Raw genomic sequence first — 21550 nt, 5'->3', positions numbered from 1 at the left:
ACATTTGTTTCACCCTCCTCACACAGCTAATATTGCTAAGTGAAATGAGGTAGCTACCTATCACATTGTTCATAAAACCCAAGGTTTCTCCTCTGTGCTTCTAGGTGTCAGTGGGGTCTGAATGAGCTCTCCCCTGATACCTTGTGGTGAGTTGGAATAGAAGATCTCTGGAAATGAACTTGGTCTGCATAGATGCACCTCCTAGGCCTAGGTATGCCTGTGATCACTTTTGGCTGCTGTTAGATCACAAGTCACTTTTGTCATGGGGAATAATACAAGAGCTGTGTGAAGCAAGGACAGCAGAACTGTGTTTGGCATGCCCTGTAGGAGGGACTCACTCTCAGTTAACCTGCACTCCCTAGGCAGGGCACCAAAACCCAGCAGAGATGAGAAGGGGATGGGGACAGGTGTTTGTACTTAGTGGTGTGGACTCTGCCTAAGGACTTTAGAGACTATATGATTCTACCCCCTCCAGTGTGTAATGACAGAGCTGATTGAGGCTCAGCTGAGAGTCTTTCCGTTGCAGATCACTAGAGCTGAAATGACTAGTAACCAGGTCTAAATATTAGACATGCTTTCAGACAGTGTTTCTGGTAAACAAGACTGTCCAGCCTGTTCAGTGAGGCTCCCCCGCTAACAGCTGAAATTATTGACAGCTGTATTAAGCAGTGGGACCTCAAAACATCTTGTGGTGAAGAGAGAGGCTGATAGAGCAGGTGGAGCAAGCAGCTGGCAAGAGGAGTGAGCAAAGAGCCTTCACTCTTGCCCCCTCAGTATTGGGGTGAACCTATATGACTATACCTCTTTGCTCTGAGTCTTCACTGACCCAAGATGACAACTGTGAGTGTGGTGCGGTAAACAGAGAGAAGAGGGGCACGTTAAAGGAACTTTTGTTTGTTGGACCTGAGGTAAATAATGTTGCCACATACTCCAGTGTGGATGTTTTGCTCATGGTCTTACGAATCCTGTTTGCAAATTAATGCTGGTTCACTTTCCCCTGTTTATCTCTTCTTTACACTCAGACTTTGTGCTTGAAAGAGAGGAGGTATTGTCTCTTAGATGAACCCATCAGGTGCAGAGCAATTTTCTCAGGTTACTGGCTGGGAATTCAAACCAATAGTGTGTTGTATTGTTAAAAAGAACCTGTTAGATATTGAATCCAGGCCTTGTCTGGCAGAAGGGTTCCACACACACACACAGATATATATATATATATATGAATGAAGCGGAGTCTTGTTTCTTGCTTGCTCCCTCAGGGCATGCATAACTATACTGTGGATTTGGATTTTATCTAATGTGTGTATTTAAACCACTATGGGGGACAGACTTTGAGTATTTTCCACCTTGTGCTGTTGTGGGTCTTAGAGTGTAAGCAAACATCACAGGAAGGGCAAAAGAGAATTATTTCAATCTCTCACAAGCAAGCAGGGGGAAAGTAGTAATTGCTGAAGCTACCACCAAAACAAACATGGTTACCTAAGTTCTTCTCTAGTTCATATTGGGGAGATGTGGAGGGAAAACAAAACAAATGTGGAGCTAAATGATGGGACACTGGCTTCAATTGATTGATACGTATCACCTTGTACTTTTGCCTTGTATTTTGGTAACTTAATTTTCTGGTTTCTTATACAGTCGCTTGCATCACAGTCACTTTTGTTTTTTGTTTTGTTTTGTTCCATGTAACAGGATGCACTTATCAGCATGTCACTGCTTAAAAGAGAAAAAATCTGGATTTTGGAGAGTTTCAATTGGGGTTCTAATTTTTTTTTAGCTGTCTTATACTTTATTTGGGGTGGTGGTTTTGGTTTGTTTTTTTGAATGCCTGCTGAGAGAGATTAGCTTGTCAAGTACTAGAGTAGTATAAAATGAAATCTCCACTAAGATTATAAATGTATGACCATTCTTTTTTGGGTAAATATTGTAAACTGGAGTTGACACAGCATTAAAAAGCTATTGACAGTGTAATTAAAAATAAAACAGAAATACATTCCCTGTAAAATATGCAAAACTTTCCATTATCTTTCCCATGTTTGTTAGTGCTGATCAAATATTTCTATTTTATTCTGCAATACCTGATATACAGAGTTGATTATAAATAGATTCCAGTTCTGCAAACACATATGACCATGAGCTGTCCCATCTACAGGATTACTTAAAGTAGAAAGCACCATATTGTGTAGAAAGTTTCTGCAGACTGGATACAGTCTGTGACATTACAGTGGAAAGCTTTGGTGGAGATCTTGAGAGAATAAATGAGTGAAGAAAAAGCATTATTTTAATATAGTGGGTAATTTTAAAAAATGTTAACACAATAATGGATATTTTATTGTTCTGTTTGTATGGGGTTGTATGTTTGATGGCTGAACCTCAGAACAGCTTGATGCATATAGGTTTGGTTCAGTACCAATAGGAATTCTGTCTGAAAAAATAGTTAGTAAGGATTTACTGTCACTAGCTAGCTTACTTTATTTTCCATGGCTGTCAAAAGCAGTGGAATTGGGGAAGTATTTTTGGGTAAACTGCTTCAAATAATTTGTAGCTTGAAGTTTTCCCAAGTTCAATAACACCAGCCTTTCAAGCACCGCTTTTGTCCAGACCAAGCTCAACAGTCACAAATGATAGGCATTGGGAGGATATTAAGCATCAGATGGGTAAAGCAAGAACACTGGTAACACGAAGTAAACTTGGAGTGAGTGGCATTCTTCCTTCTTTTATAGTACGGGGGAAACTGAATTAAGCAACCACTCAATGAATTGACTCTGGCAGCATGGTCTCTTAGGGAATATGCACACTGCGAAAAAAGACCCAAAGGAATGAATCTCAGAGCCTGGGTCTACATACTTGGGATTGCACTAGAGGGCTAATAATGCAGTGTAGACATTCCTGATTGGGCTGGAGCTCAGGCTCTGAAACTTGACAGAAGGGGTAAATTTTGAGAACCAGAGCTCCAGTGTGAGTGGGAATGTCTGCACAGCTATTTTAAGCTGTGTAGAGTGAACCTAAGTCTGTTGTTTAGGGTTGTGAGAATTGCTGCCTCAAGATTTTTAGCAATGTAGACATAACCTTAGGTGAAGTGGCTGTTTTAATATTGGTGATTAAGAATTTTACTCAAAATGGTGAATCTAATCCCATCAAAAATAAATAACGCTAGTTTAATACTAGAAACAATGTTGTTTTATAAATGCCTAAAACACATCTGAAATAAATCTAATTTTATAAAATACTGGAAATACAAAAAGTTAATACAGATTTTTACAATATAAGTAATGTTTCACTTGTAGCTGAAACATTGATCTGTCGCCACTTATCCTAGACACAGAAAAATAAATGGAAAATGTATTTGAGTGAGCAGTTGTTTTGTATTTCTTATTAAAAAGGCAATGTGTTGCACTGACTAAGCACAGTGCAGAGCATTCTGTGCATGTGTGTTATGAGCAATGAAGTTCTAAACTTTTTTGGAAAGAGTTCAGCTATTCTGGGACTAATCCCAGGTAGTGTTTTGTCACATCGGGAAAATAATTCCTTAGCAAATGTAAAATTACTGGGGTGCTCCGTTAGGAGAAGGTATTCTTGATAAATGCAGTCTGTCTCAGTGATTGCATTGCATTTGCATTAGATGACCATGTTCCAGAGGCAGAAAAGTATTAATGAGGACAGATACAGATGGATTTCAAGTGGCAAGCTGCATCTTTCATTAAATATAAATACAGGGGAGGGGTTCTACCCACACATCACCCATAATCTTAGACTAGGCATTTAATTGGTTCCAGTGTGGGGGTTACTGGGCTTCCACAATATAACTCATAATGTGGAATGGCTCTCCTCATCCCACCCCACTCCCCAGGATTCAGATCAGCCTCTGTCCTGCCTTCTTCCCCCTCTCCCCCCACCTCCCCCACACACACTGCACATGAAGAAGGCTGAAGAAGAATGTTGATGTCGGCTCATGAGTACGGCAGGGTCTCACCCTATTTCATGAGCCAGCCTCTCTGCAAAATCCCAGGTCCGTGAACTGTTATTTTTTTCCTTTTAATGGCAGTGGAAACTGGCTACAAGTAACAATGAATTAACAATTCAACCTCATTTAGAGACTAAGCAAGTTTCTATTCCACCTACTGTGACGTGAAGGTGCGGCAAGAAAGGCAAAAAGCTCCTTGGTCTTCAGCCAATTGGCCCATGGGAGAAAAAATTCCTTCCTGACTCTCGAATAGGCAATTGGTTAGATCTGTAGTGACTGACAGGCCAGATTCCCCTTATTACTTCAACAGAGCCAAAAGAGTTTCTAACTGGACCCTGCTCCAGATTAAATCCTGGGAGTGAGGGAAAGTTAACCAATCCACACTCCTTCCTCCAACTGCCAAATGGGTGCTAGAGAGTCCAAGAGGGTGTGGGGTTGAGCTATCTTATGTTCTCAATGAGTATCACTGCTGGAGTTGTCCCTCTTTGACTGCTGGGGCCACCTAGTTTCCCCAGCTGTTGAGATCAGTCGGTGGCATTTTTAGGAAGTATCAGATACCATGGGCTTGATTCTGTTTTCACTTAAACCAGGAATCAGAAGGGTAGCCGTGTTAGTCTGAATCTGTATAAACAATGAGTAGTCCTGTGGCACTTTATAGACTAACAGATTTATTGGAGCATAAGCTTTTGTGGGCAAAGGCCCACTTCATCAGATGTATATCAGGAGTATCTCCATTGATGTTAGTAGAACTGCACTTTGGAAAAGCAGCACAAATAAGAGCAGAATCAAGCCCGGTGTGTATTTCCCCCCACCCTCCCACTGCACATAGCAATTACCCCCACACTTAGCTCAGCTCATGTTTGTCAGTCTACCATGAAAACATTCCAAGTGGTCAAATGCAGGGAGACTGTGAAACAGCTTGTACCGCATAACAGAACTGTGAATGTAGATGCCTGTCATACTGTACCCTAATATGTATTCTGCACACTGCCCAAAATGTGATTCATTAAGGGTAATGATTGTTCTGTCTCCAGGCATCAGTCATCCTAAACTGCACTTGTTCACCTCTAGTATATTTAGAGACTTATTGTTAATTAAATGATGTTAGTACAGTAATTTGTAAATGTAAGGTGCTATAGAAGGGCTGAGTATTAATAATTATCATGCCTGTGTGCAAATTGTGGCAGTAAGTCCATGGGTTTATTTTCTTTCTCCTAAATAGTTACATGACCTGTCCATCAAACTATGCCAATGGCAAATATGGCTGTTGATCTACCCTTGGTCTGTCTGGAATATCTGAGTTCACACCAGGCAAGGTCAAAGCATCAGTTTGAGCTGCCTATTGCATGAGATGGAGCTAAGCACTGTGCAGTTTCCTACTGCTTCTCTCTGGCCCCCATATTTATGTTTGCATCCAGCTGCAATTTGGATCATCATTAAGGGGCATACATTTTCTCATTCTGGTCCCTGGCATGGTACAGTAGTTTCAAATGTGGTTGGTGTGATGTCTGAAATGATTTGCTCGTATTTTGTTACATCTCATCTGTGTGAAGTGGAAAATTATACTTTTCACTTCTAACGTGCCTCACACATACAGTTTTACTCAATCCATGCATCACACCATGATTTCCCTATTTTATGGATGGGGACACTGCAGGGCAAAAAAGACTGAATGACTAGCCAAACATGAGAAATAGTGGCAGAGCTAGGAACTGGAACAAGACCTCTTGGTCCAATCTTTAAACCTTGCATCCCCCTCTGTTCCTATGGCATTGACACATCTGTTGTAGAACACTGATAATATTGATTGTTTGCTGGAACACTCAGGCCATTCATCTTAATGATGATGTTTGTGGAGCAGTACAGCATTGTACTCCAAGTCATGAGTTCTTGAAGTTTTAATGCTTTTTGTTCAGGGAATATTATTCATAAGTCTTGACAAGTAAATGTTTTTATAAATACTGTAACAGACATTGCAGGCCACAAGGTGTTGATGTTATAGGGAGTCTTAAATTGTGCAGTATAGATATGTATCCAAGCTATTTTTTTTTTCTCCATGGTAACATTGTCTTGTAACCGCTCCCTCCCTCTCTTCCCTCCCCCCCCCCCCCCCCCCCCACTTACCCTTCTGCCAATCCTTTACACTTCAGGCTGTATCTGCTTCTTATGTCTGCAATACATGCAAAAATTCAGATGCATATGTGTAAAAGACTATAACAAGTAAAAATATGTTGTGCAAACCACTTTGTGATGACAGAACATGCCTACTTCTCAACACTTTCCAATTGATAATGCTTGGTGTATTCGTATTGCCCTTTAGCTAAAGGAATGTCTCATACAGAGTTACACAAAGCAAGACTCTTGCACCTACATAGGTGAGACATTAACAAGTTATGTGGACACCCAGACTAGAGTGATAAGGTGGTCACACAAGATGGAACAGTGAGCACTCTCTCTCCCTGCCTCTCCCCCCTCCATCCTTTCACTCTCTCCTCCTCCCCTCTTCTCTTTTTCCATGTTTTTCTCCATTGGCCTGGATAGATTGTTAGATCTGGCAGTGGGGTGTGAATGAATAGTAAGTGTCTTTGAGCCATTCTCTCTATAGGTCAAGAGCTTGACAGACATTTGTTCATATTTATCTAATTCTATCCTGAATTATGCAGCGGCTCCCTAATGATCATACAGTGTTTATTCAATGCATCAGCTTAATGCTGTTCACATGACATATGGTAGTAATTTGTCTCATATCACAGGATCATTAAAATAAATAATACTGCAGATGCCACAAATATTGATACATATGCAATTTTCCAGGCATTAGGGTCTTAGTTTAAATACAAGCGGGCTAGGAAATTTTTGCCTATTGGATGCTAAAGCTTCCTAAACCATCCAAATGAGCTCTGAGCTGCAATGAATTGAGACTTTGAGATAAGGGAAAGATGATGAACAGGAGATAGGGAAGGAGGGAATTACTGGAGAATGGTGGGAGGAGAGAGACCACATATTAGTGCCAAGGGCTAGTGAACACTGCTGATGTTCCTAAGGGGGAATAGTCAGCGATGGAACAGTTCTCAAAATGTGGTAACAAATTCTCTGAAAATTTTCAGAGGAACCTCCTCCCAAATAATTTTTCAAAAGTATTTTGCTGAAAATATCCAGTTTTCGACTGCAACCCTTGAGCAACTGATTTTTTTTTTTAATTTAAAAATAACAGTCATTTTTCATAGGACATTTCTGTAAACAATTTCAACCAGCTCTGGTGAATTCCAACAGGCATCTGATCTATCCCTCCAGGGCCACCATAACTGATGAAGAGAGGTAAAGGATTCCATGGAAGTCTCCATTTACCACGGGGAGGTGGGGAACATTTAGGGTACGTCTAGACTACCGCGTTTTGTCGACGGAAGTTTTGTCGACAGATACTGTCGACAAAACTTCCATCGACAATTTGCGTCCAGACACATGGAGTTCTGTCGACAAAGCAAGCCGCTTTGTCGACAGAACTCCGTAGTCTGGACACAGTGTTACAGGCAATAACACCTTCTGTCAACAGAGTTCTGTCGACAGAAAGTGTTATGCCTCGTAAAATGAGGTATACCAGCGTCGACAAAACCGCGGAGTTCTGTCGACGTTATGTCGACAGAACTCCGCGGTAGTGTAGACGCTGGTATTGTTTTGTCGACAAAAGTCCACTTTTGTCGACAAAACTAGGTAGTCTAGACACATCCTTAGTTCCAAAACCATTAGTAAGAAACTATGGCTTTTATTGGAATGAGATTTAAGAGTTCAAATAATCTTTCTCCACAGCTTCTTAAGTGTGCTGATTGCCCTGATTGCTGATAGCTTTCCTGTGAATCTTCAAGTGAATTCTATGTATAGAATAGCCAATGCCTCAGCCTGGTGTCAAGACCAAATGAATAATCACCTAATTAAATGGTCGTACTTTGTTAGAAAAAAGAGAATGTGTGCAGAAAATATGCACCTTGAACAAATAGCTTGAAGTTTCCATCCACACAAACTTTGTCTCCCAAATTTCAGCTGGAGATGATTCTTAGAATCACCGAAAATCAATTTGTAGTTAATACATTTATTTTATTCTTTTATCTAAAAGGGTGTGTTTGAAGTGTTTGGGAAACTCCATTTAGGATTACAAGACTCATGCAGATCATTTTCTAATAATAAAGGATGGACTTTATAGGAGGCTGTGTTGTCCAGGAGCATGAGTGGCTGTACAACACACACTTTTCTGAGGGAATGTCACTGGCCTGGAGAGTTTGCTGGTTTTGCTCTTCAGTGTGATTCATGATGTACATGCTAGACACTGTGTGAGCAGACCAAGAGTGGTTGCTCTCGCAGAGAAGCAATATAAAAAGCACCCTTGCTTGGATAATTGTGGGGATGCAGCTGTTCAACAGTTCAGATTGTACCTGGATAATGTCCCAGTTACAGTATGAAATACTGTATGGAAATGAGTTGAAAACATTAAACATTCACTCAGATGACATTTTTGCGGATAATGCTTGCCCTTCCCATTCCCAATGTAGTGTTCATTGCACAACTGTTTTGTTGTATAATGTTCATAGCAGTATTAGCACCTCAGAATTTTATTCTGCATGAAAAAAAACGTGATGGTTGAATACCAGGTTAATTTAATTATTTTGGCCAAATATATTAAAAGTATTAAAGTTACTATTTCTTATGAAAGACCCATATAATTTTAGTAGAAGCCATTGTAAACTAACTTTTCAGGAACTAAACATTTTAGTGACTGTAATACTAAATTTGTATGTGTGAATTTTATCCTCAGAATTCTAGAATGGCACATCCATTCAGCATAATAAATACATCTCTAATGAAAATCTAAAGCTCCCATAAATCTTGTGAAACAATCTTCAGGTGCATTCAGCTTATGTGGTCAAAAATAAAACCCTACCTGAAAAGGGGAAGATGAAGAAATGACAGAATTACAATTGCTGCCACTGAGAAAATGTCATGCTACAAAGACTCTGTGAAATAGATTTGACAGAAATGTAAAAAGAAATGCAGAAAATCTAGAATAAGCAAAGAAGAAATATATAGTAAATAATTTCCTGGGGATCCTGAAATATAATGGGCAACACTGAATATATTCAATTTTGTGCAGTTTTTCTTTCTTTTTTTTATTAGAACTTCTGTTATGATTTATCTTTAAAGCAGTTCTGTAAAAATAGATAAACTCTATCACAGGGTGTGCTTTATAATGAATATGGCTACAAAAAGACTTCAGTGAATGAATAATATAGTTCAAAAATAAAGTCTGCAGTGTGTGCTATTTTGTATTTAAAAGATCTGAAGTATACAATAAAACTTTATTAAAGGTACGAAGTCAAAGAGCTCAAAGTAGGAAATGCCAGAATTAAAGTTATCCATAAACCTTAATTTGGTCCCCTTGCAATATGCATTTCAATAACAACATCTTTAATCATATGGCCACAGGCTATTTTTTCCCATGGAACCTCTGTTTCACACAGTGCGTGGGATGGATCTGCTTTGGGTCTGACTCTGTCTCCCTGCCCACCTACCAACTCCCAGTTTCCCCCTGCCCATCACTTTTTTCCTTGGCTGCAGTTCCATTCTCTTTGTCCAACCAGTCCCAGTTCCCTCTCTCTGTCTCTGTCTGATCTCTCTCTCTCTCTCTCTCTCTCTCTGCTCCCAACTTCCACCTCCAGTTACCTCTTCCACCTGCTCATATTTACCATCCTTGCTGGATTCAGTGAAGAATCGTGAGATGGGAGAGCACAGCCATCTCCTCCATTGGACAGACCTGGGCAGCTGCCCTGGCCCCACATTTTGGAGGGCCCCATGGAGCCTAGGGTGCCCTGGGAGATTAGAGGGGGAGGGGCCTGTCACTGGCAGCAGGGGTTGGACCTACCCCCACACTCATTGGCAGTGGATGGCAGCTACTGGAAACAGTGAGCCAGCCCTAGCCTGCTCCACTCCGCCATCTCCCAGCTGGCTTGCTCCACCTCACTGGGTGGTGGGAAGCAGAGTGGCCCAGACCCAGACCCAACTTGCTCCACTTCCCCAAGTAATGTGGCAGGGATCTAGACTCAGGGGAGCAGGTCAAATTGGTGCTGGGTCACTTCACTTCCTGTTGCTGTGGTGTGACCCCCTGCTGCTGATGCCAGGCCTTGCTGGTAATCCCCCAGGTCATGTTGCTCAGTGCTGGAGTCTTGAAAAAATAGGGGTAAGAGAAAGGGCAGTGCAGGGAGGAGAAGAGGTAATTATTTGCAGTCTGCATCAGACTTAACTATCTTGAGTAAATTTATATCATCTGTGCATTTTGTAGCCACTTTTTCCAGGTAATTTATATTATGATGGATAGTACTGATCCTCATGCAGATCCCCTCAGTTCACCACTTCCCATTCTGAGAATAGACCATTTATTCCTACCCTTTATTTCCTTTAAGTAGCTCTTGATGCATGCGAGGGCTTCCTGTTATCCTACGATTGCTTACTTTGCTTAAGAGCTGTGGTGAGGGACTTTGTCAAAGGCTTTCTGGAAATCCAAGTTTGCTATATGCACTGGACCACCCTTATCCACCTGCTTGTTGACATGCTCAAAGAATTCTAATAGATTAGTGACTTATGGTTTTGTCCCTCACAAGAGCCGTGTTGATTCTTTCCCAACAAGTTGTATTTATTTATGTATCTGATCATTCTGTTCTTTACTATATTTTTACTATCTGTTCAGACACTTGCATCTGGCTCCCAGTACAACCTGCAGAGGGAAAGTTCTGCTCAGTCTAGGCAGCATGCTTAGTCTAAAAGAAATCTTGAGAGAATTTTGCTGCTGAAAGTTATGAAGTGGCTACAGAGCGTGTACAAATTGCAATTTTTTTCAGATGTACAGCTTGGCCAGTTTTGGGTGGATTTCAAAGGGAATGGCCAAAGAAACATCCCTGACACACAGACCACCTCTGCAAAATTTCAAGTCGCTGCCCCAAAACATGGGGCTACTAGAGCTTGTCAAAGAAAAGGTTGCCAGAAGTTTTTAACACAGGGAAAACAATATATTTTCCCCAAATCTTGACTGACCACATTTGGCTGAAAATTTACCTGTCTGAGACAGACACCTTATATGGAAAACTTCAGCCTAAATTGTTTATTTGCAAAGTTATACAGAAGTGAAACAATGTTCTTCCAATGGGAAGTGTCAGGCAACCTTAATAGGCGGTTTCACCAGTTCTCTCACTGTGTGTGTATGTCTGTCTGCATTTTACCATGATTTTATACCAGTTATATTTGTATTGTTTGGAGTTGTGGGATGCAGTCTCAGTCTAGTGCACAAAATTTTATATTTGCAGCTGGAATAGCATTCAGTGGAGGCTGGGGGAGAGTAAACATTCCCCAAACCTTACACTTGGGGAGGGGGGTGGCATAGATTACTTCATGGGCCAATAGAGCCTATGCCCAGGGGCCCCCAGGAAAAACCTCCTCCCACTGTGGCCTTGGGGCTGGAGGTGCTCTTGCTTCCCCACCATGGCTGCAGAGCTTTTCCAGTCTTCCAGGAATGGGAAGGTGGGGAGGAGCAGGTGGATGGGTGCAGTGTTGGTGGGAAGAGGTGGAGTGAGGGCAGCACAGGGGCAGGGCCTTGTGGGATGAGGCAGAATGGAGCACAGCCATGCTCAGGGTCATGAGTGGAATGGGGGAGAGGCTTTGGGCTCGGAGATCTAGTGATGGCAAAGAATTCTGCGGTGGGCCCAGAGCTCGACTACAGCTAGAGCTGAACTTACTGAGCTCTCTTCCTGCCTCTCCCGACCAGGGCCGTGACAGGAGCAGAGCCGAGAGCAGTGAGAGGGTATGTGAGCCCAGCCAGAAGAGGTGCAGCCTCTGTAGAAAGAGGCAGGGCAGGGGTAGCCTTCCCAAGGGGAAGCTTCACTTGCTGTACATCTATCTAGCATCCATGAAACCAAAATGGGCATTTCTGCATGTGTTGCAAATTCAGGCAGGCAATGTCTGCTCGTGCACACACATCAAGAGGGGTATGTACTTCCTGATGATCCTGAACATACATGTGTGTGTATATGTCTTTGAAAGATCTTTAGTTTCAGTGTTTTTATGATTCACTCCACTGACTTTCTTATTCAGTACATTTAATCTCATTTTGTACCCTTAAGCTACTGCAGATACTTTGTCTCATGGTACTTAATTGTGTTCACCCACCAGAAATGCTGATTGAAAATTAAAATGTTTCTGCTCATTTCTTTCTGGAGAAACACATGCTGAAACCTAATAGATTCATTTTTATTCTGTACATGAAGAAAAGAATGACAGTAGTTTGGCAAAAAGCTTAAATTAAAGGTTTCGTTGCAAGAAGTTGTACTGAGATTGTCAGAGAGAACTTGCTAAATTCCACCGTAACCCTAACCAAACTGAGACCTGGGGCCTTGTTTGTCCTGCTGGCTTAATCTCCCCCAAGACTTCTCTTAGCTGCCGGTCTTTTACTAAGGACCTGGAAGCTAGTTTCAGCAGCCAGAATGTAGTGGCCACCAAAGGGGAGAACCTCCCCCTCAAATCCCTGCTATACCCCTCCATCCATCCTTGTGTGGAGATGGTGCAGTCTCTTTTGGTGTGGTGGATGATGATCCTGGCTGGTGTCACCAGAATCTGAGACTTGCTAGGGTACTATCGATGGTACAGGACAACCCCCTGCAGTGCTCAGCCAGCGCATGGGGCTGCTCACCTCGTGCATCCCCCACCATATGCTCGAGAAGGGGAAGGCCGTCTTGCCTCCTGCTTCTCCCATTTTCCTTGAGTGGGTCCTGCAAGAAAGCTCCTCCCTGCCAGCTCCTCACACTTGGTCCTTTAGAACTCAACAGTGGGTCCCTGCTCCCAAACCTCCCCCAGTGTGCCATCTGAGCAGGCCTCACAGCATCCGGATAGTCTCCCAAAGAACTTCTGTACCTGCTCATGCATATCCACTTCTTACCCTTGTGTCCCACTCCAACACCAAGTGAGTGGGACTTGTTGCACCTGAGGAGAGTGAGGAAACCCTGGTATACTCTACTCTGTTTCCATAGCTTGCCAGGGATATTAGCTGGCAGCTTGTACATGGAGCCATGCACAGGCATGTACTTGGTGCATTTCATGAGCTCCCCTGAAACCCATCCCTTCTGTGGTAAAAGGGAGGCCCCGGAGCACATCTACCTTGAGTGCATCTGGTTGCAGCCCCTCTTTTGGCTCCTCCATAAACTCTTATTGAGGTTTTGGCTGCACTTTCCCCCTCATCTTCTAATTCTTGCATACATGGCCCCATATAGTCACAGGACTGCCTTGTCAACCTCTCTTGGTATTGGCCAAGATGACCCACCATCATTGGATGCTGGATTGGGTGGGGCTCAGCCACTGCAAGGCCTATTTCTGTTTCCTTGTTCTATCAGGCCTCTGGGCAGAGTTCCTTGGGTCAGTGTCCATTGACTCCTTAGGTGCTTTTGAGGAGCAGTAGGAGTCCTTTGCTCAGTGTCCCTGAGTTTTAATTTTGATCTCAATCCCATTCTTGTGTGTGTGTGTGTGTGTGTGTGTGTGTTGCCCCATGTACTCATTTGTGGCCTGGATGTAACAGTTTCTCCCTCTTCGTTGAAGGGAGGGAGCAGGCTTAGGCCCACCTGTGCCAAATCTGAAAATAGTATTACCAGCTTAAATGAATGGATTAATCTCAAACAAGTTAAATGTTTCCAAACCTCTACTGTAGATGTGCTAATTTAATAAAAGCTAAGTAAATGTAAGCACGCAGCAAACCAGTTTAATTCAGTCTACAAGGCTGTGTACAGTGTACTCTGTTTAGAAAGACAGGGTAAGAAAGAAAACAAGGGTGAATCAGCAATAGCACAAAATGAGCTATTTACAAAAAACTGAGGGTGTGTGTGTGTTCTTGTCTCCACCTCCCACCCCACCCCACCCCAATACATGTTCCTGCCTGCTAAGGCTGTGTGCCTACTTTGGGAAGTAATCTGTCTCTCCCATTCCCAAAACCTGCTGGGAAGGGAACTGATAGTTGGTTTTTCCTCCTTCTCTCTCCCCTACCTCAATTACCAGATCCAATGGAGTCTGGAGGAGGAAATGCAGAAAACATATTCCCTTCTCTCTCCCCTCTTCTCCCTCTGAAGAAAAGCCTCCCATGCTGGGAGAGGGCCAGACCAAAGGAAACAGACAATGCAAATGGTGAATGCCTCATCTTTATCCACTGCTGTATCAAGACAGCACCTCCCAGGTAATTCTTTGCCTTGGCAGAGGAACACCCCATAGGGAGGGAAGCAAAATGGAAATAAAGGATGAACCTGTTCATCCCCTGCTCCCTTCCCAACTCCTCTTGCTCTTTTGGGAATGAGGGAAGAAATCACTGAGAGGGTGAATCATATTAAACATCCACTTCCTCTGCCCTGTAGGGCTTTAAAGGGATCTTCTTTAATGGGAAAGACCAAGTAAAGTATTGAGAAAATTGAGGGGAGCTGCATTTTGAGCATAATGACTGCCTTGAAACTTGGGAAGTAGTTACTAGCTGGTACTAAGCACCAGTTGAGAGATGCTGAGTTCCTTCCATGGTCACCAAATTCATTGATGCCTGACTTGAAATGGGCTTCCTCTTGAGAGGCTAATATTTCATGCTTCTCAGCATGATTTCCAAACTTTGAGAGATGACACAATTATTTACCATCTACCAAAATGGGGATCATCAGTGGTCAAATGAAAATGGCTTTACAGCACCTTGGATTTCAGAGTAGTGGCCTCATAAGATCATCTAAACCACACTTGTAATAGCAGAGATTTTTCCCCAGAAATATAATTATCCTACTTGTCAGGAGAGCAATGTGGCAGATTTTTTTCTTTTGCTACAACAACTCAGCCTTCTGTCCAGAGGCAAGGAAAAGCAACAGGGGACTATCGCCTATGAGTTCAAAAATCAGATGGCAGAACGGCAAAAAAAAAATGTTTACTGATTTTTGTGTGTGGTCTTCAAATTTGTTCTCCCTTGGTGCTGGTAATCCTGCCCCATGCTGAAGTATATGCAGGTAAGTTCTCCTGAATATAAGATAAAAGTGTCTGCTGTTTTTCTATGTATAATTACGTATGTTCATTTAGAGAGCATGTTGCACATATTTATAACCATAAACCATTTTAAAATGCTGAACCCTGCCTGCTTGAGCATCTCTGCTTCCTATATTCAACTGCGAAATTAAGAGTCATAAATTGAAGTCCCTTACCCACCATTTCCCAGCTGGCAGAGTTTTAGTTGCATTACCACTCAGATACATTTGTTTCCATGATCCAAAGATGAATATCAGTTTTCACCTGCCCAGAGTTCCAGAAGTCACAATATTTGTGCTAGTCATCATTCACAACTGATGCACGTGACTAGTGGAGAAAACACTCCCAGCTGCTGGTTGGTTATGGAAATCAGGAATGTTGTGCAATAATTTCCCACCTGACTTTCAAGAAAAAGTGCAATGTGAGCTTGCTTATTCAATTTGTTGTAATTTTATAAGCCCTTGAGTTGTGAAATAGTGAATGTGTGGCTTGATAGATGAAATGCTCATTCTGTTTGTAATGAGCAGAATTATGGGTGGTATTGGAGCATGTTCCATACTACAAGATGTAAGGTCTCATAAATTGGAAAAGTCACTCAAGTAACCTATATGTAGGAATCGGGTTTACCACTGTAATTTGTGGGAGGGAAAGGCATGATTTATGTTGGTAAGCAAAAGGATTTACGATATTGCAGCTGCTTTGTTAAAGTAGCTATTAATGTATTTTCTGATGTATAGGAAGGAAAGATGGATAATCTCACAAATAGCCTTCTTTGCAGATTGTGTAGTAATTGAATGATGAATGAGGCACTATTTGCCTCACCAGGTATGGATAGAAAAATATTCCTTCACAAAATGAGGAAGAGAATTCTGTGAACTAAAGAACACAACATCGGAAGCCGTATTTTATTTTAGTGTTATTAAACCTTAGTGCACCTCTTTTCACATTTCTCTAAGTTTTATCATTTAAGATGTATTAATGGTGAGCTCAGCCAGCACATGAGGCATGATCCTCACAATGCAACAGGGTAAATGGCAGTAAATCTGACAATTGAATATGACATTTGTTGGTATGGCACAAGCTTTGAAGATGTTCTTTCAACCAGCCCACGTGGTCTTTCTGGATTACTGATTGACACCTGCTAACTTTTTTCCCATAGTGTAGTCTTATTAAAATACAACCCTATGTAAATTTACATTGAAAAGGGCCAGAGACCATGTTTTGCCTAAGTTTGGGGGATCAGGCAAAATCAGGTAAAGTTCTGACTGGTTTCAATGGTCCTTAAATTCCCAAGCTGCTGTTGTCAGCTGAACTCCTCTCACCCCTCTCTCCCTCCCTCTCTTTCTCTTCACCACCACAAAAAGAAAAGATTAGCTGTTGTCACAAGAATTGTACTACATCTGGCCTGTTTAAAAAAACAAATGGGGGCTTTTCCAGTTTTTTACCTCATTCTATATGGGAAGTGAGTTTGGATTTGGGAATTTGAACCCAAACTTTCACTTTTTTGAAATACAGAGAGATTCTTTTCCAAGAATTCAGTTTGCACATCACTTATTTATGTTCATTAATCTAACTTATTCCAAAGCTGCAACCCTTACATTGTTATATCATGATTGGCTTGCCTCTTTGCTTCAGCCTGCCCATAGCCCTCTTGAAAATGCTGGAATGTACATCGTTCCTACAGGGCTTTGTACATCTTATAAGGAATGTATCCTATATCTTATAGAAACAGTGATCAGAAGTTTTCAGTTAATATTCTTCTGTGGTGCTTTCATGGACTGTTGACAAAGGAAGAATGTCTTTCTTTCCATGCCTACTATTACAGTACCCATGCGACTTATTGTGAGCTTGAAGGTATTTGGTAGAATTATTTGGGCCATGAGACTACTTTTACAGTAGATGTACCAGCTACAGATATTTCACAGAATATTCCACAGTGGAATGTTCCATCCACTTTGTAGCTGTCCCTTAGGCAACCCCAGAGCTACTCTAACCCCATGATCTGATGATATGGTCCTCAATGAATCACAATGCCAGGCAGGATGTATGTTGCATCCTGCTCCCCACTCTGGAACTCTGCCTTCACTGTGCATGAGCCAGAGGGAATGGGACACTGGTGACTACACCAATGCTGTGCTGGTTTGGGATTTCTCTATGCCAGGGGAATTCTCAGCTGCTGCCTCAAAGTATCTGAGAGTTCCTTTTGAGGAGTGAAAAGTGGGAATTGGAAGGGGTCCTGTGTATTTTATGAAGCTGAACAGAGCAGAATGAGTGAATGTGAGTATAAATTAAAGATACACTGTCACTTAATCTTATTTTGTCAAACAATTTAGCAGTAATTGATTAGTTATGAAACCTGTTTCAGGTCACAGAAGCCCATGTCAATTACTTGGACTGTGTTTGGCAAAAGAGCAATTAATGCAAGTTTATGGATAGGTCTGATGACCAAATGCATGGTATCAGCACCTCTTGTGATAGCAAAAAATGTAATCTCTGCCCAAGTACACACACATGTAAGTACAATAACACATACAGTGTCTTCAGGGAATCAGTGGCTCAGGCTGTGAATGATAATTCAAAGACAACCCTCTGCCCAGTGCACAGATAGAATGCCAGAGCCTGCTGCTGTATATGCAGGGTTGTGGTGCGATACAGATAGAGCATTCATCTGAGATGCTCCCTTAGGCACCAAACCACTCACAAGACTTTTCAAATTGCCCCAACTCTAGGAAGCCATTAACAGTGGGAAGGATGCCTTTACCACACTGTGCCCCACCATCTCTAGCAAGCTGTGTTATCTGAAATGAATATAAACATTTCCTAAAATTCTGGTATATTTTAAAAATGTGTTGTTGCAAACTAGAAATACAGAGGGCCAGACTTATAAAGAAGATGAATGATAGGTGCCTAATGGGTTTTCTGAAGTGCCTAAACAAGTTAGCAAGTTGAAATTCATGGGAGTAAAGTGATTAATTTGTTTAGAAATGTTGAAAGTCCAGTAGCTGCCTGTCAGCATCTTCAGATGTCTTATTGCCTTTGAAAATCTGGCCCATATTTCATGCTAGGAATTTGCCACGAGGGATTATGCAATTCTGGGAATGGCTTCTGGAGCAGAGCCCATACACAAGTTGATTTTTGTACTGTCTGGCTCAATTATGCAGACTGAATTCTAGTATCTGGCCCATTGTTCATAAATATAAGTGAGACCCAGGCTAGAAAATAATAGTGTTTTTGAAACTTTTCATCCCATTCCTGCTTATAAAAGAGTCTTTTTTTATTTCTATCTTCCTTCTTGTCATCCTTACTCTTCTTTTTCTTCTTCTATTTTAACTTGCATGTTTTGGGTTTTCCCTCCCTCTGCAGGGTGACCAATACATTATTTCAAATGACAGCTACATGAATGCGATGTTGGTGTGGAACACAAGCACATATCCATTGTAATCAACTTCTATTCTACTTAATTGTATTGGCTTGTTTGATTTATTAGTAGTGCACAGTCTTCTGGGTTGTCCGGTACTTTCCATTAGAAGACTCTAGTTTCTGTTGTTCATAAGTTTGCTGAATTTCAGCTGTTTGAGCTGAAATTTGTCATTGCAGATGTCTGCCAGGTGAAGGAGATTTTTTGTTTTTTGTTCTTCCCCAAAAAATCCATTCTAGTCTGAGCAGAATTTTTCTTGCCAGTGTGGTTGTTGTTGGCCATGCCGGGTCTAGGTCAGGAACCTATGCTGCTTATGGTTCCTTTCCTCCCTTCCTAAATCTAGCCATTACAGAGGAGGAAGCTGCCTGATTTAAATGGAGAGGGAACCAGGGCCTGATGTGAATGAGGGGAGGGGCGGGCAGAGTGGAGTAGTAGTAGTTTGGGACAAAGAGCCTTTTGGGGAGACTGCAACTTGAGGCCAACAGGGCAAGAAAGGAGAAGGAATTTCAGTGTGAGAGTTGGGAAGGGGTGAGGACCACAGCTGACTGGGTGAGCCTGGGGATAAGGACACTGCTGTTAGCCACCTGACAGAAGGGTTACGGATGCTTTCAGTAAACAATGAGCATCTGTTGGGCATGGTGCTTGGTTTGCTGCTCTGGCTGGCAGTGTTAAAAATGTCAGCAGTCTAATTCAGGTTGCTTGATCAATGCATAAAACAGGGAGAAGGTTGACTACTACTTTGAGTTGGAAGAAGATATCAAAAAGGTATCTGAGAGTTTAAATGTCCCCTTCTTTGGTCTTGTAATAGGGGCTTGTGGAAAATGGAGCAAAGGTTATGATCTTTTATTGGTCCTGGAGAGGGGTAAAAATTCGAAAGAAATTCTTTGCAGGCTCATGTTATATGCCATCGCTGATATGATGGCCATGTTCCATTCTGTGTAGTGATCCCAGACTTCCATTCTGTGTATCTTACTATTATTTATTCCTCTTTTAATTCTGCCTATTTTAATTTCAATGGATCATTGGTTATTGGTACCTCTGTATTCTTTGGCTATTTGCTCACTTCTCCTTTATTAAAGTGTGGTTTTAAATTATGAATAAATACATATTAATTAGAATTAATATCCTATTTTAAATTATTTTTACTGGCTTTGGATGTGGACTGGCTGTGTATAGTAACCAGGAAAGGGCAGGTAGTCGTGCCCGTACAAACGTAGCCTGGGGTTTCCGAGATATGACACTGAAGTTGTATGAGAATGGATGGCTTGTAACTGGAGAGCGTATGAAGAGTTTGATCCACTGATGATCTGGATGGAAACTGATTGATCTCTAATGCCCATCCTATATGTTACAAATAATATAGATATGCAGCATAATAATGCAGACTGGCTTAGATCGGTTCACTTATTAGCCTTTTAAAAGACTAATAAGCCTCTCCTGATAATGAGTGGGGCTAAGAAAAAATACTGCTAAATGTATTGACACAGGTGAAAATAAGAGACCGTCTTGCCACAAAAGTGGTGTGGTGGTGGGTTTCTATGAAGGGCCACCTGATTCATGTGGAATATCATATACAATGTGTCAAATGGTAGTGCTGGATCCCAGTCTCCTGGCAGTGGTAAAATCTTGGGGTCTGTAACCAAAGCCACTGGAGTTAGTTAATGATTCAAGTCATGTGATTGGGACTAGGCTCCGAAGACCTGTTTTCTGCCAAGCCTCCTAGGTGTCACATTTTTACTACATAGTGGCAGAAGAAAACGGATGCTCGGCAAAAAAATGTAACAAATGATGACACTGGAAGCCTTTGATTTATAAGGGAACTGGAGACCCAGCAAATGTCTCCACAACCAGACCTTGGATTTTGGCTAACCTTCTAGCCTGGCCCAGGGCCAGCCCACAACATTTTGGCTCCTGAGGCGGGGAGCTAAAATGATGCCCCTATGCCTCCTCGCTTGGGCCAAAACTTTGAAAGGTCTCAATTCTGCCTTCTTCCTGTTCTTCTCCTCTCGTAGCACTCCACCATCTCTGTGCATCTAGAGCAGAGAGAATACATATGCACCCTCAGCAGACACAATTTTCTACACTCTGGGTCCTAGTGGCACACTCTCCCCCCCCCACAGTCTGGCACCTGAGGCAGCCGCCTCAGTTCGCCTCATGGTAAGACCTGGCCTGGCCTCACACCATGGACACTGCTAAGTCTCCAGATCGGTTGCCTGATTCACTTCTCCTTTCCTATTTTCCAGCCCCCTCCACACTTTGCCCAGAACAAAACTTGTGGGAAGTAAGCTCTCTCCCTAATTCACTTTATGCTGCTGATCTGGGCAAGCAGACCTATGACAAATCTGACAAGTTTTTCACAAAATGTCTGGAGTGTTTTTGTCAAGATGGAGAGAAAAGGCCTAGTGATGTCTGCCTAGGGGATTTATTGAACATGGGGAATGTTATACACTCAGAAAGTGGGCATGAAGGTTGGGGAGAGTGAAGATGATGAAACATCCCTGTCTGCTCCCCTCCCCTGCAAAAAAAAGTTTCACCCTGTCCTAGATGATGGCAGCCTCTAAACAATATATCCATTTTACCTTTTTTGTATGTGAACATTAATTTCTAAAACACAGGACTTTTTCTCTCAGGGCTCATCTAGACTGCATACCTCTCGCGAAAGAGGAATACAAATGAAAGTGAAAATTCAAATGAAGTGCGGATTTACAAATCTCGTGCTTCATTTGCATAATCGCATCTGAGTGCTTTTTCGAAAAAGGGTTTTTCTAGCCCTCCCCCCTCCCCCCGCAGTCTAGATGGGGTTCTTTTCAAAAGAAACCCCTTTTGTCGGAAGAACCAGTACTCCTAATAAAATGAGGTGCACGGGTTCTTTCAAAAAAAGGGGGGGTTCTGAAAAACCCTTTTTTGAAAAAGTGCTTAGATGTGATTATGCAAATGAAGCATGAGATTTGTAAATCCGTGCTTCATTTGAATTTTCAATCTGCTTCATCTGGTTCTTCTGAGAGAGGAATGACATAGCATGACATAGGCAGAGATGATTCTGAAATTTTGAAAAAAGGTTGAGCTTTCCTGTAAATGTTTAACATCTTTATGAAATACAGGCAGTC

At 42.0% G+C, this 21550-nt stretch overlaps 1 long non-coding RNA gene across 3 annotated transcripts in view; it reads left to right on the top strand.

Moving 5' to 3' along the window:
- The first annotated feature begins 540 nt into the window (after positions 1-540).
- LOC102457245 (uncharacterized) overlaps positions 541-21550 on the top strand; it is a 74191-nt gene continuing 53181 nt past the window's right edge. The window contains exon 1 of one of the 3 annotated variants that reach the window (XR_012901036.1): positions 541-908. This is a non-coding gene — a long non-coding RNA (uncharacterized LOC102457245). The remainder of the gene's footprint in view (positions 909-21550) is intronic. The other 2 variants (XR_012901035.1, XR_012901034.1) reach the window with 2 other exon arrangements.

This window comes from Pelodiscus sinensis, chromosome 2, assembly GCF_049634645.1.
Source record: "Pelodiscus sinensis isolate JC-2024 chromosome 2, ASM4963464v1, whole genome shotgun sequence".
Lineage (NCBI taxonomy): Eukaryota > Metazoa > Chordata > Testudines > Trionychidae > Pelodiscus > Pelodiscus sinensis.
Note: the sequence above shows the minus strand (reverse complement) of the source record. Positions and strands in the feature narration are given on the sequence as shown.